Source organism: Protopterus annectens, chromosome 3.part1 (genome assembly GCF_019279795.1).
Source record: "Protopterus annectens isolate FY-2018-M chromosome 3.part1, PAN1.0, whole genome shotgun sequence".
Lineage (NCBI taxonomy): Eukaryota > Metazoa > Chordata > Ceratodontiformes > Protopteridae > Protopterus > Protopterus annectens.
In genome coordinates this window covers 406,854,498-406,875,311 of record NC_056732.1, presented here as the reverse complement: position 1 = coordinate 406,875,311, position 20,814 = coordinate 406,854,498, and the positions used below count along the sequence as shown (strand labels likewise).

The window sequence follows — 20,814 nt, the reverse complement described above, 5'->3', positions numbered from 1 at the left end:
ACTTTACCCAGCTGGCATCCAGAAAGTCACCTCACTGAAAGGAAATTCCTGCAAGCACTGGGTTATATGGCATCTTGCATCCTTCTCATTCCCCTGGCCAGGCTTCACATGAGAAAACTTCAGTGGCATTTAAAGAACCTTTAGTGCTAGCACTCTGTCTGTAGAGACCTCTCTCCCTCTGATGATGGTCATAGATTAGTACTAGGCTAACTGCCCTTTTGGGCCATTTGAAGCCAAGCCAGTTACCCCACGTGAGAATCAAACCCTGCACCTTGTGTCTTTAAGGTAAACACCTTAACCATTATGTCATCCTCCCACCTCTGTCCTATCCCTGATCACGTGTGAGGGACTAATTTCTCTGGTGGGCAGAAACCTTTGCTAGGAACAAGGGTCTTCCCTTCATCCTCCACCCTTTTGGCCAGACCATCACCACCAACGTTTCAGACATTGCTTGGAATGCTCACCTAGCAGACAGGTGTACCCAAGGTCTTTGGGATGCTCAGCAACTTCACTTGCACATCAATCAGAAAGAAATGATGGCAGTGTACAAAAGGCTCTGACATCCTTCAAATCCCATCTCAGGCCAGGGATTCTCCTTATAAAAACAAACACCACCACAGTAATGTGGTGCATTAACAAACGGGAGACCCACTCTTTCTCCCTGTACAGGCTAGCCATGAGCCTCCAGCTTACAGCCACCTCCATGGGTTTACACCTAATTGCCCAATACCTACCAGGATTCAACAACGCTCTGGCAGACCACCTAAGCAGAGACTTACGGGACCCCCACGAATAGCAGCTCCACAGGGAAATCTTTCTGCAAATCACTCCGGAGTGAGGGACTCCGGAAGTGGATCCCTTTGCCTCGGACCTCAACCACCAGCTGGAAACGTTCTCTACCAGGGAGCATCACCTATTAGCATGGAAGGTGGATGCCTTGACCTTCCCCTGGAACTCCCTCTTTGTGTACGCCTTCCCTGCCCCTTATTCTCAAGGTACTGATCAAAGTAAAGGAGGAGAGACGAAAGGTCATCCTCATTGCTCCAGATTTGCCCAGACAACATTGGTACCCTTTACTGCACAGCCTGACCTTACAGCCCCCCAAGCAGCTTCCCCTGATCTCAGACCTCTTGACCCAGGTGAGGGGGAAGATACTGCACTCAGACTTAGACTCTCAATCTTTCAGCATGGCTTGTACCTTAAAAGCCTCAAGGAGTCCCTTTTAAGCAAACATAGACATCACCACAGAGGCCAGAAGGCCCAGCACCAGAAAATCATACACAGAGAAATGGAAAAGATTCTTCTCCTGCAACCAGTGTAAAGGGGGCCAGTACCTCCCATTTCTCTTATTTTGGATTACTTTGCCAAGTTCCTCAATAATAGCCTTTCTTTCTTCTCTATTAAAATCCATGCCTCTGCCATTTCTGCCCATTAGGATTCAGACCCACCTCTATTCTCTCATCCTTTGATTAAGCAGTTCCTCAGAGCAGCTTCTAATGTCAGACCATCCAGAAGGCCTCCCACGCCACCCTGGGACCTGAATTGTGTTCTAGAAAAACTAACCTTACCTCCTTTCGAACCTGCTTCTTATGCAGAATTAAAATAAGTCTCCTTGAAGACTGCCTTCCTATTAGCTATCACCTCAGCCAGAAGGGTATCAGAACTTCAGGCTCTCATGGCTGTTGAGCCTTTCATCATTTTCCATGCAAACAGCGTCTCCCTTAGGACTAACCCTTCCTTTATGCCCAAGGTGGTATCTGATGTGACCCTCAACCAGGCCATACACCTACCCATTTTCTTTCCCAACCCTCAAAACAAGGGGGAAATAATTCTTCTCTCGCTAGATGTGCGCAGACAACTCAGATACTTTCTGGACTGTACTAAACCATTCAGAAAAACAGACCAACTACTTGTCAGGTTTCCCCCTGGGCAGAGGGGAATCCCATTTCTAAACTAATCATTTCCAAATGGATATCACACTGTATCCATTTCTACTACAGACTACATGGAAACCCCCCCCCCCCCAAGTCTATTTGTTCCTATTCCACTAGGGCAGCCTCCAATTCCCCAGCCTTCCTCAGAGTAGTCTCCACCAGGGACATCTTGGAAGCTACCACCTGGACTTCTGTCCATACCTTTACAAAGAATTACCACCTACCACTTTTTTCTAAGTCTAGGGCAGGCTTTGTCTCTGCAGATGTCCTTCATGGATGCATCTGCAGTCATAACAACTGGGTTGTCCTGTCGTCAGGCAGCCCTTCAGTCGGCCGGATTCCAAAGTCCGGGTCCGGCTTCGGCTGATGTCGCACTTCACCCGACGTCATCTCTGTTGGTCTTGGTATAAAGCATCAGCCGACGCCATTTTCCCCAGTCTTTCTTGCCGCGTGGCGCCCGAAGCAGAAGCTGTTCGCAAGTGCCGGTCGGTCGGATCCAGAGATTATTTCTACCGAATACTACTTCGAAGACTTCTAAAGCTAAGTACCCCGTTGGGGACTCTTTCTTGCCTCAGCCGATGTCAGAAAAAGTTAATAATTGTTTAACCTGTGGGAAACAAATACCTCATAAAGATTTCCACTCTTATTGTCTGCCTTGTTTAGGCCCAGCCCACGACGTAGCAGCCTGTTCGGCCTGTGCTTCTTTCAACCGACGAACGCTTAGGCGTCGGTCGGAGTTTGCAGAACAGTTTTTCGGTTCTGATTTTGCGTACATTATGCCGTCGGATCCTCCGACTACCCAATCTGCCAACAAACGCAAAGATAAAGACCGACACTCGCGGTCCGCGGTTTCGGCCGAAACCATGGTTAAGCAAATCATGAGTGTCTCGGTTTCGGCGAAACCGAGAAAACTGATCAAAGTACAGCTGAACCTATCTCTACAACTGAGGCCCCTGCTACCACTCTTGAATCGGCCTCAGAAATTTTATCCACTACGGTGGTTGCCACTGACTTATCAGACACCATTCCCTTGGATGTCTCTACCCCAGCACGTGGTGCTGCTAGGCCTCCAGCAACCATGTCCATTAAGGCCTTCGCCAGGGCTAAAGCAGCCAAGACTACTAAGACAGTGCCTGTTAAACCCCCCACAACCAGGCCCTCTTCTAGTTCTCAAATGCTTACTTTGGCAGAAGATTTAATTTCATTAATTAGAGTATCTCAATCTCACCCAGACAGGGCCTCTCAGCCCCCAGAGAAGAGACCTAGGGCAGAGCCCCCTGAGCCAGTGTCCTCTGATGATTCTGCTGACGAATCAGACATAACTGACCAGCCAGAGGCTCCTTTCTCCAATTTTGAAGATTCTGATGCTGAAGAATCCATTCCAGCTGCTTCCCCACCAGAAGAATTCTCCTTTGGGGAAACCTTACATGCCATGCAGAGCAGTTCCAATGGCAGCAACAGGATTTTTCAGACTCCAGAAAAGACTTAGGACCTTTCTGCACCTCCCACAGCACAGGCCCTTAGCTATACCTCCTGTTCTCTCTGTGGTGGATGATGCTTTCAATGATGTCTGCTCCGCTCCAGATTCTTTACCCCAGCCCCTGCCAAACCAGACAGATTTTACAGGGTGCCAGATACTCATCACCACCTTTACAAGGCCCCACTTGCAGACCCGAAACTATATCCCAGGGTCCCAAGGCAGTAGCGACCATAGCTAAAAACCCTATTCCTTCTGAAAGGGAAGCAAGGTCATTAGACAGATGGGGTAAAAGGTCTACACTTCAGCTACTCTCTCAGCTAGAGCTTTAAACTGTCAGTTTCACATGATACAATACCAAGAGTTTATGCTTGATCAGTTAACTAAAAACTAACCACTGATGAATCTCTTGATAAGAAATATGTATTAGAAATGGTAAATAACATACAACAGGTTAGCAACCATTCCTTAAAATGTGGCTATGATGCACTGGAGGCTTCATTTAGATCAGCCATGACTGGCACAGTGATAAGAAGGCATGCATGGCTAAAGGAGCAAGCTTTACCGGATCATGTTAAAGCTAAGTTGCTAGATGCTCCTATGGATAAGACAAGTTTGTTTGGTACACCTGCCCAGCAGGTTATGAAGAAAATGGAAGAAAAGGCAAAATCTGTTCAAACGGTTAAAGATTTCTTGCAGGTTCAACCCCAAGGTTTAGCAGGAACTGGCCTGCCAAAATTGGTCCTTTCCTGACTCCACAAAATTTCAAAGGGGCAGGAATAGACGTTCCAGAGGCAGAAACCAATCCAGAGGAGGTGCCTACAGAGGACGACAGTGGCAAGGTAACAACAGAGGCACAGACACAACCACTGCCACTACATCAGCACAACCACAGTGACTTAACCCTAAATCCGCCTACCAGGGAACAAATAGCAGCTCCTCTAGGCGGAAAGTTAACCTTATTTTCAAAGAACTGGCACTACATAACAAAAGACAAGTGGATTTTACAAACCATAGATCAAGGTTACGGTTTCACTTCCACACTTTACCAGTCAAAAGAGGAATGCCAAATCTACCTCCAAATCAAAAACAGAGGCACTACAACAGATAATGGAGTTAGCAAACATGAGAGCTGTGGAAAGAGTGCCAACAGCAGAGCAAGGAAAGGGTTCTACTCCAGACTATTCCTAGTTCCAAGAAAGGAAAAAGTTGGAGACCAATTCTCGACCTGTCCACCTTAAATACATACATCATTGTCCCAAAATTCAAAATGCTGACCCTACAGCAACTTCTTCCCATGCTGGGCAAGGAGTCTTGGCTGGTAACTCTAGATCTCAAGGAGGCATACCTGCACGTCCCCATTCGACCAATCTGCAGAAGATACCTCAGATTTCTTGCAGGATCAGAGCACTATCAATTCTCAGCATTGCCCTTTGGCTTATCTACTGCGCCCAGAGTATTCACAAAATGCCTGGCATCAGTAATCGCCCATTGCAGACTACAGGAATTCAAATTTACCCATACCTGGACGACTGCCTGCTACAAGGGGACAACATAAGCAAGCTGACAACAGATTTACAAAGGGTCATTTACTTGCTACAAGCACTGGGATACACAGTCAATTTACAAAAGTCAAGGCTGATACCATCCCAAACAAGGACATTCTTGGGCTGAATTGGTCACTGTAAAACAAATGGCATTCCTGAGTACACAAAACAAAAGAACTCCCTCTTTACTTCTTGGCACTAACAAAACTGAACAAGTTAACAGCAAGAAAAGTACTGCAGGCCTTGGGCTTCATGGCATCATGCATAATCTTGGTCCCATTTGCCAGACTACATATGAGAAAACTACAGTGGTACCTAAAGAATTTATGGTCCCAACACAGACACAGCCTAGAATCAGAAATCCCACTAATTCCATGCTTAAAGCAGGAGTTCCTATGGTGGGCTCAGGCATGTCAGTCAAACCCAGGCCTACCCTTTCGCAGATGTCAAGCAAGCCAGACCATCACAACAGATGCTTCAGACCTAGGATGGGGGGCCCACATGCTGGACAAATGCGTGCAAGGATTGTGGACACAGGATCAACTTCACCTGCACATCAACCTAAAAGAAATGCTGGCAGTAAAGCTGGCAATCCAAAAGTTCAAACCATTTCTCCAAGAGGGCCAGTTGATGATAAGGACAGACAACACCACAGTCATGTGGTACATCAACAAACAGGGAGGCACTCATTCATACCCCCTATGCAGAATGACTTTGGAGCTGTGGGCCCTGGCACTCAGCTACAACATCCAGTTACAGGCAATATTTGTACCGGGAAAAGAAAATACTCTAGCAGACATATTAAGCAGAACCACATCGGATGCCCACGAATGGAAGCTGCACCCGGACATCTTCAAGACTATCTCAAAGAAATGGGGAATGCCTCAGATAGATCTATTCGCGTCACCTCTCAATCACCAGCTCAAAAAGTTCTGCACAAGGACATTCCACCCACTAGCATGGAAAGTGGATTCGCTCTCCTTCAGCTGGAAAGGCCTAACAGCATATGCATTCCCACCTCTTCCCTTGATACACAAAGTACTACTAAAAATCAAGGAAGAACGTCCAAGGATAATCCTGATAGCTCCAAACTGGCCAAGACAACACTGGTACCCACTGCTGAGGAGCATGTCTCGAACAATATGTGGCCAATACCCTGATGCCTTTGATGTTAACTCAGAACAACTACAGCACCATACATCCAAACCTAAAACGCGTTGCAACTGACTGCATGGAGCATCACATAGCAGCAGCTAATCCAGAACTTTCCCAAAGAGTTAAAGACATTATTCTTGAAGCACGCAGACCTTCAACAAGAAGAAACTATGCTGGAAAATGGAAAAGGTTTGTCATTTGGAGTACGGAAAGAGGAAAAGATGTGTCAAACATAGATATGCCTAACATTCTGGAGTATCTGGCGAACTTCTTCATTCAGGCCTGTCCTACTCCTCCATCAAGATACATGCATCAGCTATTTCAGCAGAATACAGCTTTGATCCACCTGTTTTTTCGCACCCTTTGCTCAGGCAGTTCCTCAGAGGAATCAAGAATGTAAAACCTCCAAGGAAACCACCATTACCAGCTTGGGACTTAAACTTTGTGCTAGAAAAGTTGACACTATCACCCTTTGAACCAGCAGCAACAGCAGACCTACAACACCTGTCATGGAAAACTGCTTTCCTACTGGCAATTACTTCAGCAAGAAGGGTTTCAGAACTACAGGCCTTAATGGCAGTGCAACCCTTCCTAATCTTCCACCAAGATAGAGTGTCCATGAGGACTAATCCTACATTTATGCCTAAGGTGGTATCCAGAGTGTCTTTAAACCAGGCAATCCACCTACCTACCTTCTTTCCCAACCCACAAAACAGAGGGAAAGAATACTGCATACCTTGGATGTACATAGACAGCTACGCTACTACTTGGACAGAACAAAAATAGCAGAAAGACTGACCAACTTTTGTAGCCTATGCAACAGGAAGGGAGGAAAAGCTATTTCCAAACAGACAGTCTCCAAATGGATAGGAAATTGCATACGATTCTGTTACTCCTTCCATGGAAAACCAATTCCACAGAACATAAGACCTCATTCTACAAGGGCAACAGCCACTACCACAGCCTTCTTACGAGGAGTGGCAACCAAAGACATTATTGAGGCGGCTACTTGGACCTCCGTGCATACATTTGCCAAGCATTATAATTTGCCTCTATATTCCAGATCCCGAGCAGGGTTTGCCACTGCTGTACTGCAAGGGATCCTAAACACACCATAATCTACTTTTATCCTCCTCCCTAGTTGGCTATGGTATTCTACCCAGTTGTTATGACTGCAGATGCATCCATGAAGGACATAGTACAGTTTTGTACCTACCATAAATGTAGATGTCCGAACTGGATAGCATCTGCAGTCAGGATTACCCTCCTTCCCTCTGTGGTACTCCTAGGGTGTTTACCCTCCTAATAGCTAGCTGGTGGGGGGGAGTCTTTTATGGTGTATTTGTTTGTATATATGTACATACATGTTTATTTTTGTGTTTACCTCTATCTTTTTTGGAAACATTGGCATCTATCCAAATTTTAGCCTTCAAGAGGGCTACTGGCATCTGGGGCAAGAAACACTGAGGAAAATGGCGTTGGCTGATGCTTTTATACCCGAAGACCAACAGAGATGACGTCGGGTGAAGTGCGACATCAGCCGAAGCCGGACCCGGACTTTGGAATCCGGCCGACTGAAGGGCTGCCTGACGACAGGACAACCCAGTTGTTATGACTGCAGATGCTATCCAGTTCGGACATCTACATTTATGGTAGGTACAAAACTGTACTTTCTGCAGGGCCTACTGACCCATGCCTAGGACTCTAACCTTTCCTCCACCCCCCTCCTCAGCTTTGGGAATCTTCCCACAGGTGATGACTGCAACAGTGAAACACGAAGAACATAGTTCAGTTGTGTACACTTACCATAAATATTGATGTTAGTGTATTCACTGTTGCAGTCATGGATGTCCTTCAAGAATGCAACTGCAGTCATAACATATGGGTTGTCCTGCCTCAGGCAGCCCTCGGTCGGCCAGATTCCAAAGTCTGGGTCCGACGTCGGCTGATGTCGCATTTCTCTCCGACATCAGAACGGCTTTAGTACATAAGCATCAGCCGACGCCATTTTCTTCAGTCTTTCTTGCCGCGCGGTGCCCGAAGCAGAAGCAGTTCGCAAGTGCCGGTCGGTCAGCTCCTGTATTCTTCGAATCCGAAGTCATCAAAAAAGCTAAGTACCCCGTTGGGGACCTTTTCTTGCCTCAGCCGATGTCAGAAATTGCTGAAAAAGTTAACAATTGTCTGTCTTGTGGTAAACAAATACCTCATAAGGATTTCCACTCTTACTGTCTTCCTTGCCTTGGCCCAGACCACGACGTCTCGGCCTGTGTCGCCTGTGCTCGCTTCAATAAGTGCACTCTTAGGCGCCGGGCGGAGTTCGCTGAAGACTTTTTCGGCGGTAAATTTGCTTATACAATGCCGTCGGAACTTCCGACATCGCAGACTCCTAAGAAACGAAAAGACCGGAACCGACATCCTTGGCCTGCGTCTTCCACCGACTCCACGCCAAAACCTACCGCGAGTGCTCCGGTTCCCCCTGAGACGGTTATTTCACCGCTCCGAACCGAAGACACCGCATTACCGACACCTCCGATACCGGAGGCCACACCAACGCCAGTTATAGATTTTCCTCCGGATACTGAAACCGAGGAAATGCCCGAGACCATTGCTGTAGATAAGGTCACTCCTGCACGTGGAGCTGCTAGGCCTCCTATGGCCTGTCTGTTAAGGCCTACACACGTGCTAAGGCAGCCAGCAAGACCAATCACCTTACTGCTAAGGCCTTACTTCAGCCTACTCCTGAAACACAAATCATGACTATGGCCGCAGACTTAATTTCCATGATTAGAGGTTCACAGGCCCATCCTGAGAGGATCCCAGCCTCCTCCTGATAAGAGGCCCCGGGTTGAACCCTCTGACCCTATCCCTTCAGATGAAGATTCTGAGGACTCTGTTCACTCCGATGGCCAGGAAGAGCTCTTCCAGACCTATGAGGACTCGGATGCAGAAGATTCCATCCCCTCGGCCTCCCCTCCTGAGGATATTTCTTTCGGGGAAGTTCTGCATACCATGAGGGAACATTTTAAGTGGCAAGGCCAGGAATATTCTGATTCCAGAAAGCCTTGAACCTTCCTTAAAAAGCCCCAACACAGGCCCCTGGCTATACCTCCTGTGCTTGATGTTTTGGATGACCTATACTCTGACTTCAGTGTTACCCCGGATACTCTTCCTCCTGCCCCAGCCAAGCCAGACAGATATTATAGGGTCCCAGAAACACATTCTCATTTCTTTAGGGCCCATGCTGTTGATTTAGAAACTATTTCTCAGGGACCTAAAGGGGTTTCAGCATCCACCTCCTAAAATCCCTTGCCTTCCAACAGGGAAGCTAGGTCATTAGAGAGATGGGGGGAAAAAGGTCTACACCTCCACTACTTTATCTATGAGCGCTCTGAATTGCCTCTTTCATATGTTTCAATATCAGGATTACCTGTTAGATGATTTACAGAAAGCATTGGCCTCTCCTGAACCTTTAGACAGGAAGTCTTTGCAGGAAGCTGTACATAATTCTCAGCAAGTCAGCAATCACTTTCTGCAATGTGGATATGATGCATTGGAAGCTTCATGTAGGGCAGCTATGACAGGGGCGGTCATTCGTAGACATGCATGGTTAAAAGAACAACCTCTACCAGATCATGTTAAGGCAAAACTTCTTGATGCACCTTTGGAAAAGAACAAGCTTTTTGGTACTAATGCTAAAGATGTGTTAAAGTCCATCGAGGAAAAAGCAAAATCAGTTCAGACGGTCAAAGATTTCCTCCAGGTTCAGCCACCCAGATTCAGCAGGAATTGGCCTTCTAAAAACTGGTCCTTTCCTAATCCGGAAAGATTTCAAAGGGGTAAAAACAGGCGTGGCCGAGGAAGAGGACAATACAGAGGTTCTTACAGGGGATGACAATGGCAACCAGCAAACCAAAGAAGTGACACAGGGGTCTCCCCTGCCCCACAGGGACAATCTCAATGACTTTCCTCTACTTCCGCTGACCAAGGAGCAAATAGAAGCTCCCTTGGGCAGAAAATTCTCTGTTTTCAGACAATTGGCACAGATTGACAAAGGACAAATGGATTTTGGACATTATAGACCAAGGTTACAGGTTCCACTTTCATACCTTACCAAGAAAACAAGGCATGCCAAACCTACCACAAAACCAGAGGGCAGAGGCTATCAAGCAAATTTCTCTGCTTGCTCAGATCAAAGCAATAGAAAGAGTTCCACAACAAGAACAAGGCCAGGGGTTTTACTCAAGACTGTTCCTTGTTCCAAGAAAAGAAACTCTGTGGAGACCAATACTGGATTTGTCCGCATTAAACACTATTCTCATAGTGCCAAAGTTCAAAATGCTGACTCTACAGCAACTCCTTCCCATGCTGGGCAAGGGGTCTTGGCTGATTACTCTGGACCTCAAGGAGGCATACCTGCATGTCCTATCAGCCACAGCTGCAGAAGATACCTCAGATTTCTTGCAGGGCCAGAGCATTATCAATTCTCAGCATTGCCATTTGGCTTATCTACTGCGCCCAGAGTATTCACAAAATGCCTGGCTTCAGTAATTGCTCATTGCAGGCTCCAGGGGATCCAAATTTACCCATACCTGGGCGACTGCCTCATACAAGCGGACGACAAATTGATTTTGACAAAAAACTTGAACTATGTCATACAATTGCTACAGGCTCTGGGATACACAGTCAACTTCCAAAAGTCAAGACTTCAGCCATCCCAGCAAATAACCTTCTTAGGAGCCAATCTAGACACAGCCTCTCAAATGGCTTACCTGACAGAAGACAAGCAAGAGAAGTTAACTCATTATTTCAAAGGTTTGGCAAAACTCACCCAGATGACTGCAAGGATTCCTACAGGCCCTGGGTTACATGGCATCCTGCATTCTCCTGGTTCCATTAGCAAGACTACACATGAGAAAGCATCAATGGTACCTAAAAAGCCTATGGTCTCAGCACAGCAACAACCTAGAGACAACCATACCGCTCATTCCATGCCTACAAAAGGAATTCCTATGGTGGGCCTTGGTAAGCCAGGCAAACACAGGTATGTCATTCAAAAAACCTCAGATAACACAGACCATGACCACAGACGCCTCAGACCTTGGATGGGGGGCGCACATGGAGGGCAGATGTATACAAGGACAGTGGTCTCCAAAGGAAACACATCTGCATATAAACCAAAAGGAAATGCTGGCAGTAATGCATGCCATCGAGGCCTTTCGACAACAACTTCAGCAAGGCCATCTACTGATACGGACAGACAACACCACTGTGATGTGGTACATAAACAAGCAAGGGGGCACCCATTCTTACCCCTTTGCAGACTGACAGTGAATCTTTGGGAAAATCACTGAGCCTAAACATACAGTTGCAATCCCAGTTTGTTCCAGGCAAAGACAATGTGCTGGCGGACAGCCTAAGCAGGAATTTCATAGATCCACACGAGTGGAGGTTACATCCGAAAATCTTCACACAACTCACCTCGACATGGGGCAGGCCAGAAGTAGACCTATTTGCCTCCCACCTCAACCATCATCTACAAAAATTCTGTTCAAGGACATATCATCCACAAGCTTGGAAAATAGATGCTCTTTCATTCAACTGGAACTTTCTAAAAGTCTATGCATTCCCACCTCTGCCACTGATGACCACAGTATTACTAAAGATCAAAGCAGAGAGGCCAAACGGGATCCTAATAGCTCCAGACTGGCCAAGACAACACTGGTACCCACAACTACGGAGCATATGTCACAACAAAAAGTGGGCCCTTCCCCAATGGCCCCTAGTTTTGACTCAACACAACTTCAAAACAGTGCATCCAAACCTTCAGACACTGCAGCTAACAGCCTGGGAGATCCCATGAATAACCTCAATCTATCTCTCTCCAAGGAAGTTCAGCGGATATTAACAGAAGCTCAAAGACCATCCACCAGAAAGGTTTACTTAGCAAAATGGAAGAGATTCAGCATTTGGAATACCAGCAAGGGACATGATGCATCATTATTGAACATCCCACGCATCCTGGAATATTTGGCAGATATGCTACAGAATGGACTCTCATATTCTTCCATAAAGATACATGCTTCAGCTATCTCAGCTAGATATAACACTGATCTGCCTGTGTTTTCACATCCTTTAAGGCAATTCCTCAGGGGAATCAAGAACATTAAGCCACCAAGAAAGGCTCCAGTGCCAGCTTGGGACCTCAACTTTGTCCTAGAAAAACTGACTCTACCTCCCTTTGAGCCAGCAGCTTCAGTGGACTTACAATTTCTATCATGGAAGACAGCTTTCCTGTTGGCAATTACCTCAGCAAGAAGGTTTTCGGAACTACAGGCCCTAATGGCAATACCACCGTTCATAATCTTTCACAGAGACAGGGTCTCCTTAAGAACCAACCGTACTTTTATGCCAAAGGTGGTATCTAGGGTTTCTTTAAATCAAGCTATTCACCTGCCTACTTTCTTCCCCAATCCTGAGAGCAAAGGGGAAAGACTGTTGCATACCTTGGACATTCACAGACAACTTCGCTACTACCTGGACAGAACCAAGACTCGTAGGAAGTCTGATCAGCTTTTTGTAGCTTACGCCCCTGGAGTACAAGGAAAAGCAATTTCCAAACAGACTATTTCAAAATGGATTGGACATTGCATCAGATTTTGTTATTCCTTCCATGGGAAGAATGTTCCAGCCAATGTCAGACCACACTCCACCAGAGATACAGCCACCTCTACAGCATTCTTAAGAGGGGTGCCTACAAAAGACATTCTAGAAGCTGCTACATGGAGCTCCGTGCATACATTCTCCAAACACTACAATCTCCCTTTATACTCCAGATCCAGAGCAGGCTTTGCTTCGGCAGTCCTGCAGGGTTTGATTGCCACACCATCTCTTTCCTAGAGCATTCCTCCTCTCCCAGCTAAGCTATGGTATTCAACCCATATGTTATGACTGCAGTTGCATTCTTGAAGGACATAGTACAGTTTTGTACCTACCATAAATGTAGATGTCTGATAGATATGCAACTGCAGTCGGATTTTCCCTCCCTCCATACCCCTCTATGCCTTGGGTCCACTCCTGTCCCTGTTTCTCTTAGCTGGGGATATCTGTTATGGTGTATCTGTTTATTGCTTACTTATTTGTCTGGAATCCTGTTTTTGTCTTCCAATTTGATTACAGCCTTCCTTGGAGGGCACCTGGCATCTGGGGCAAGAAACACTGAAGAAAATGGCGTCGGCTGATGCTTATGTACTCCAGCCGCTCTGACGTCGGAGAGAAATGCGACATCAGCCGACGTCTGACCCAGACTTTGGAATCCGGCCGACCGAGGGCTGCCTGAGGCAGGACAACCCATATGTTATGACTGCAGTTGCATATCTATCGGACATCTACATTTATGGTAGGTACAAAACTGTACTTTTCCCTCCTTCCATCCCCCATATAGCATCTTCCCCTAGGGGGACTTAAGCTTCCCACGTTAGCTTTTTGCCACCAGGACCATTTTTCATTATCTCCTTGTGCTTAAACAAAGAACCAGCTGGGTAACCACGACTGCAGGAACAATTTTATTGAAAGACACCATAAAACAAATAGACAAGCGCTTTCGCAAATGCTTCCTCACGTCTTATTACAGGCATCTGTTCTGAGCTTACATTTATATGCACATAAAATCAATCAAACAGTAAAGAGTAATTAATCTCTTAGAGGTATATACATAAACTACCATTTTAACTTGCTTGCTTTCAAAACAGGTTTCTAGCTAACATAATTATTAATTCCTGGCTGTTTGTGTGCTTGTAATCTTAAAATCCATCTCAATTCTACTTGTTCTAAAATATTATTCATATCTCCCCCTCTACAATTAATATGTACCAGTTGCAACACTCTAAAATTAAACTGGTGACCAGGATGCATCAATGTGTTTCGCTAAGGCATTGCAATCATTCTGTCTGCGCATCTCATATAGATGTTTACTGATGCGTTCTTTTAGCTTCTGCCTGGTTTTACCCACGTAATAACTAGAACATGAAACACAAGTAGCTAAGAAAATCAAGTTTGTGCTGCTACAATCGGCATAAAATCTTGGTATAAACTTAAAAGATGTATTAGGACAAATGAAATCCTGCTGTTTACTGATTACAGAACAAAAGCTACACTTTTTGCATGGATGTGTACCTGGGTTATGTGCTGTTGAGATAGATTTCTTGTTATCTTGATATAATAATCTCTTCAAGATGTTCTTCATCTCACATTGCTGCAGTCCTTACACTTGGGTAGTCCGCTGTCCTCGGTCGGCCCGAATATCAAAGTATAAGGCTGACGTCGGTCAAGGCGCATTAGACTGACATCAGGACGTCAGGGTACAAATGCGCATGACCGACGTCATATCCTCAGTCTTTTTTGCCGCATGGTCCGATGCAGAAGCAGCGTTGCAAGTGCCGTTCAGCGTTCTGAAATTTTGGTCGGAGTTTCAGACCGAGTCAAAGTTGGCTAAGTACCCGTTAGAATATTTTAGTTTTTCTTGCCTCAGTGGTTTACGGATGTCAGAAAAAGTGAATAACTGTATTTCTTGTGGGAAGCAGATACCGCATAGAGATTATCATACTTTGTGTATTCCTTGTTTAGGGCCTGAGCACGACGTTGTTGGGTGTCGCTTTTGTGCTAGATTCAATAAGCACTATTAAGAGAAGGTTAGATTGTGCCAGGTTAGTCTTGAAGTGGTGCAATTATAATATGCCGTCGGATGCTCCGGCGCTCTTCTTCGAAGAAGCGCAAGGACAAAGCAGCTAAGCCCAGGCAAGAAGAGCCGTCCGTACCGGACGCCGGTTCTTTAGAGGTGTCGGTGGGGCCGGGGGCTCCACCGGAGGTTTCTCTGGAGTCCCAGGGGGAGACTTTGTTATTGCAGGATGTGGCCTCTCAGGAGGCAGGTCAGGCTGAAGGGGCCTCTCAGGTTACTGTACTCCCTCCTTCCTAGGGTGGTTAGGCCTTCTCCTTCTGTTTCCAAGGCTTCTCCCAGAGGCAGGCCAGGTTTAGCTTAAGTTGGTGTCACTCCTAGTTCTTCAGGATCTGTGCCCAAGAAGCATATGCTTAAAATGGCAGAAGATTTGATTACTTTGATTAGAGGTTCTTTGCCCCCTCCTGATAAGAGACCTAGGGTGGAACCTGAGTTGGGGAGTTTTGAGCAGGCTTCGGATGTTTCAGAGTCTTCGGCTGAAGACTTGCAGGAGTATTCTCCTTATTCTGATTCTGATGTGGATGATTCTACTCCTTCTGCTTCTCCTCCTGAGGATTTTTCTTTTTCAGAGACTCTTCACTCCATGAGGGAGCATTTTAAGTGGGAAGGTCAGGACTTCTCTGATTCCAGGAAAATTCTTAGGGAATTTTTGTTTTTACCCCAGCATAGGCCTTTGGCTATACCTCCTGTTCTGGATGTTGTGGAAGATGTGTTTGCAGAGGCTTCTCAATCCTGATTCTTTGCCTCCTGCTCCTGTTAAACCGGATAGGTATTACAGGGTGCCTGAAGCTCATAAGTATCTTTTTCTGAGTCCTAGGGCGGACCCAGAAACTGTTAGTCAGGGGCCTAAGGGTGTTATTAAGGCTTCTGTTGTTAAAAATCCGGTTCCTCCAGATAAAGAGGCCAGGGCTTTGGATAGATGGGGAAAGAAAGTCTATACTTCTTCCACCCTTGCTATGAGGGCTTTGAATTGCCAGTTTCACATGTTGAAATACCAAAACTATCTACTTTCTCACGAAGTCTAAGGTAGATGCTCTGGCGGAAGGTATTGAGTGTAAAGAGTTACAAGATTTAGTACATGTTTCTGAACAGGTGGGTAAGCATTCTTTGCAATGTGGTTTTGATGCTGTACAGGCCTCGTCTAGGGTGGCTGCCACTGGGTCAGTTCTTCGCAGGCACGCCTGGCTGAGGGATCAGAATTTATCTGACCATGTTAAGACAAGGATTTTAGATGCTCCTTTACAATCTGATGTGTTGTTTGGTTCACCTGTTGAGGCAGTCTTAAAGAAAATGGAAGACAAGGCTAAGTCTATGCAGACTGTTAAAGATTTTTTGCAGGTTCAGCCTCTGAAGTTTAGTAGAAATTGGCCTAGCAAGGGGTGGACGTATCCTTCTTATGATTCCCAGTCTAGGGGTAGATCTAGACGTGGTAGGGGCAGAGCTCAGGGCTCTTTCAGGCCTAGAACAGGGAGTTCTCCTGCACAGTCTTGGTGAGGGCAGGGGTCAGTCCTTTAAGTAAACAGACCCAATGACCTACCTTTTCAGCTGCCAGAGCCTTCTCGTCTGGCAGCACCTTTGGGAGGAAGGTTGACACTTTTCAAGGAAAATTGGAGTTTAATTACCCAAGACAGATGGGTATTGGATATCGTACACCAAGGTTACAGGTTTTATTTCCATACCTTGCCTCCTTTCAAAGGCATGCCAGAAGTTCCTCCTCAGCAAAGAATAGAGGCTCACAAACAAATTTCTCTGTTACTTCAAATAGGGGCCATACAGCCAGTCCCTATGCCAGAAGTGGGCCTAGGATTTTATTCTCGCCTGTTCCTAGTACCAAAGAAGGGGAACACGTGGAGACCAATTTTGGATTTATCTATCCTCAACACTTATCTGGACATTCCCAAGTTCAAAATGTTGACATTACAACAGCTTTTACCTCTACTGGGCAAAGATCATTGGATGGTAACTTTGGATCTCAAGGAGGCTTACCTTCATGTTCCTATCAGACAGAGTTGCAGGAAGTATCTGCGTTTGGCTGGGACTTCTCATTATCAGTTCTCTGCATTGCCCTTTGGCTTATCTACTGCGCCCAGAGTGTTCACGAAAGTTCTGGCTCCAGTGATAGCTTTCTTCAGGCTAAAAGGAATACAGATCTATCCTTATTTGGACGATTGCCTGATTCTGGCTCAAGGAAGGGACGAACTTCTTCATCATTTGGAATATGTGATAGCAGTGCTAAGATGCCTGGGGTATTCTGTGAGCGAAATAAAGTCCAGTCTAGTACCCTCTCAGGACATGTGCTTTGTGGGTGTAAGACTGAATACAGCATCCCAGATGCCCTTGTTGACCCCGGACAAACAAAAGAATCTTTCCCTTTACTTTCATCAATTGTCTCATCAGTCCAGGCTGACTGCAAGGACAGTCCTTCAAGCCTTGGGGTTCATGGCATCTTGTATTCTGGTGCTTCCCAATGCCAAACTGCATATGAGGAAGCTACAATGGTATCTCAAGAATGTATGGACACAGCACTGCCAGGATCTGGACACTGTCATTCAAATAATACCTTGCATTCAAAAGGAATTTTGTGGTGGGCTCAGGAATGTCACCTAAACAAGGGACTCTCTGTGACCCGGCCAGAGGCGAGTCAGATTCTAACGACAGATGCCTCAGACAAAGCTTGGGGAGCTCATCTAAATGGAAAGTGGATACAAGACAAGTGGCCTGCCAGACTACATCATCTACATATCAACTTGAAGGAGATGTTAGCAGTCCAGTTTGCATTAATAGCTTTCAAGGAGTTACTTCTTCCAGGGCAGGTGTTGATTCTAACAGACAACACAACTGTCATGTGGTACATCAACAAGCAAGGGGGAACACATTCTTATCCTCTATGCAGGCAAGCAATGATTTTGTGGGAGACTGCTCTCAGTTTACAGCTAAATCTTCAGGCAAGGTTTCTGCCGGGAGCACAGAACTCCTTAGCAGATGTGTTGAGCAGGCTAATTATGGATCCCCACGAGTGGAAATTGGATCCTCATGTATTTCAGAAATTGACAGTGTCATGGGGAACTCCAGACATAGATCTGTTCGCTTCTCCACTAAACCACCAGCTGCCAAAGTTTTGCACGAAAAGGTTTCATCCCACAGCTTGGAAAGTGGATGCTCTTTCTTTCAATTGGAGCAATCTTCATGTGTATGCATTTCCTCCTCTGCCTCTCCTCCCAAAGGTACTTCTAAAGGTCAGACAGGACAAGCCAAGGATGATTTTAATAGCTCCAGATTGGCCTCGACAGCACTGGTACCCATTATTGAGAAGTCTGGCAATGGAGCCTCCATGGCCTTTGCCTTCGATTCCACACCTGTTGTCTCAGGAGGACAGTCATTTACTCAATGTCAAGCTTCACTCTCTTCACCTAACAGCCTGGCATGTTCTGTTTTGAACCATAGAGGGTCTCAACTTCCACAGCAAGTTTTGAATGTTATTTTGGAAGCTAGAAGGCCTAGTACAAGGAAAGTGTACGCAGATAAATGGAAGAGATTTTTATTTTGGAGCGCAGCAAAGGATTTTGATGTTTCTGAGCCTAATTTAAGTGTGGCTCTTCAATATCTTACTGAGTTACTGGACAAAGGTTTGTCCTTCTCTTCTATTAAGGTTCATGCTGCAGCAATTTCGGCTCACTATGACTGTGACCCACCATTGTTTTCTCATCCTTTGTTCAAGCAATTTCTTAGAGGGCAAAAATATAAGACCCCCGTGAGCTCCTACTCCTGCTTGGGATCTCAATTTTGTGTTTGAGAAACTCACTCTACAACCTTTTGAGCCTGCAGCTACTACTGAGTTGAAATATTTATCATGGAAGACTGCTTTTTGTTGGCCATTACCTCTGCAAGAAGGGTTTCTGAATTGCAGGCCCTTATGGCGGTTGAGCCTTTCTTAATTTTCCATAAGGATAGGGTATCTTTGTACTAATCCTTCCTTTATGCCTAAAGTGGTTTCTAGTGTGGCTTTAAACCAAACTATTCATTTGCCTACTTTTTATGCAAATCCCCAAAATAAAGGGGAAAAGATTTTGCACACTTTAGATGTACACAGGCAGTTGCGATATTATTTGAGCAGAACTAAAGGGTTCAGGCAGTCTCAGCAGTTGTTTGTTTCTTTTGCTTTGAGTTCTCAGGGCAAGCCTGTGTCAAAACAAACTATTTCTAAATGGATTGGGTTTTGCATTGCTTTCTGTTATTCCCATCATGGCAAGGAAATTCCAGCTGGGATTAGGCCTCATTCCACTAGGGCTACTGCCACTTCGACAGCCTTTTTAAGGGGGGTGGCAACTAAAGATATTTTGGAGGCAGCTACTTGGAGTTCAGTGCATACTTTCTCTAAGCATTATCACCTTCCACTTTACTCTAAATCTAGGGCTGGTTTTGCCACTGCTATTTTACAGGGCATTTTGGCAGCTCCTGCTTCTTTATAGTTTTGCCATCCTCCCTTACCTCTGCTTTGGGATTCTACCCAAGTGTAAGGACTGCAGCAGTGTGAGATGAAGAACATAGTACAGTTTTGTACCTACCATAAATGTAGATGTTCGAAGATCCACATTGCTGCAGTCCAATTTACCCTCCCTCCTTCCCCTCTGTGTTTAGAGGCGGTTGTGTGGGTTGAGTTGTAAATATTGTGTATATTTTATACTTTGTACATATTATTAGTGCAAGGGTGGTTGGTTGGTTGTTTGCTGTCTTTTGGTTTTGACCTTTCTTTTTAGGGTCTTCTGACATCTGGGGCAAGAAAAGACTGAGGATATGACGTCGGTCATGCGCATTTGTACCCTGACGTCCTGATGTCAGTCTAATGCGCCTTGACCGACGTCAGCCTTATACTTTGATATTCGGGCCGACCGAGGACAGCGGACTACCCAAGTGTAAGGACTGCAGCAATCTGGATCTTCGAACATCTACATTTATGGTAGGTACAAAACTGTACTTTAGCATTATTCCTATAAACAAAATGTGGTGCATCACCCACAATCCTAGATGTATTTTGGCCAGTAGTTAGTAAGGACCAATGTTTCTGGACAACATTCCTTATAGCATAATTACTAGTAGTAAAATTAGTAACAAAAGAATTGGAATATACCTTATTTGATGAAAAACTATTCTCATTAATAGTGTTTGCATCTTGACTGTTGTAAATAGTATGGTGAGAAATATTCCTCTGCGCCATTTGTGTTATAAGCTTTTTATAACCTCTTTCTACAAAATGTTGTTCCATTTGTTTCATTTCTGTATCAAATGTATTACTACCTTCACAGACTCTTTTGACCCTTAACAGTTGGCTTTTCACAATGTTGGGAGAGAGATGTCGTTTGTGCATGCAGTCGTAGCATAATAACCCATTACGCCAACAGGGTTTCCTATATAGGGTAGTTGATATAGTGCCTCTTTCCTCCTTATAAAGAGTTACATCCAGGAAGTCAATACGTTGACATGAACTAGTTGTGGTGAACTTAAAAAATTTGTAGATTTTGTCATAGTAATAAATTGAGTTTCCTACCTGGCCACCTAATATGGAATTACCCTACAGGCAGCCTACATATTATCCCAACACAACTCCCAGGCAGATGATCTAAGCAGAACCATTTCAGACAACCACAAATGGATGCTTCAAAGAGATATGTCTTCCTAAATCTGGTCCACAGGTGGGATATACCACAAATAGACCCGTTCGCCGCCTCCAAAAACAGGCAACTTCCTGGGTACTGCACCAGGACACACACGACGCCAAGTCACTGGCGACAGATGTCTACTCGATGACCTGGAAGGGGAAATTTCTGTATGCATTCCCACTCTTTCCCTTAATACATAAAGTGCTGCTGAAGATTCAGTAGGACTCACCAAAAAATCTTGCTGGTGACACCCAACTGGCCAAGACAGCAGTGGTTCCCCCTTCTCCTTCATTTGTCCAAGGGCAATCACAAG

At 45.4% G+C, this 20,814-nt stretch overlaps 1 protein-coding gene across 1 annotated transcript in view; it reads left to right on the top strand.

Moving 5' to 3' along the window:
• Window positions 1-20,814, top strand: part of TOP2B (DNA topoisomerase II beta) — a gene marked incomplete in the record, with an annotated part of 2,991,925 nt that overhangs the window by 407,870 nt on the left and 2,563,241 nt on the right.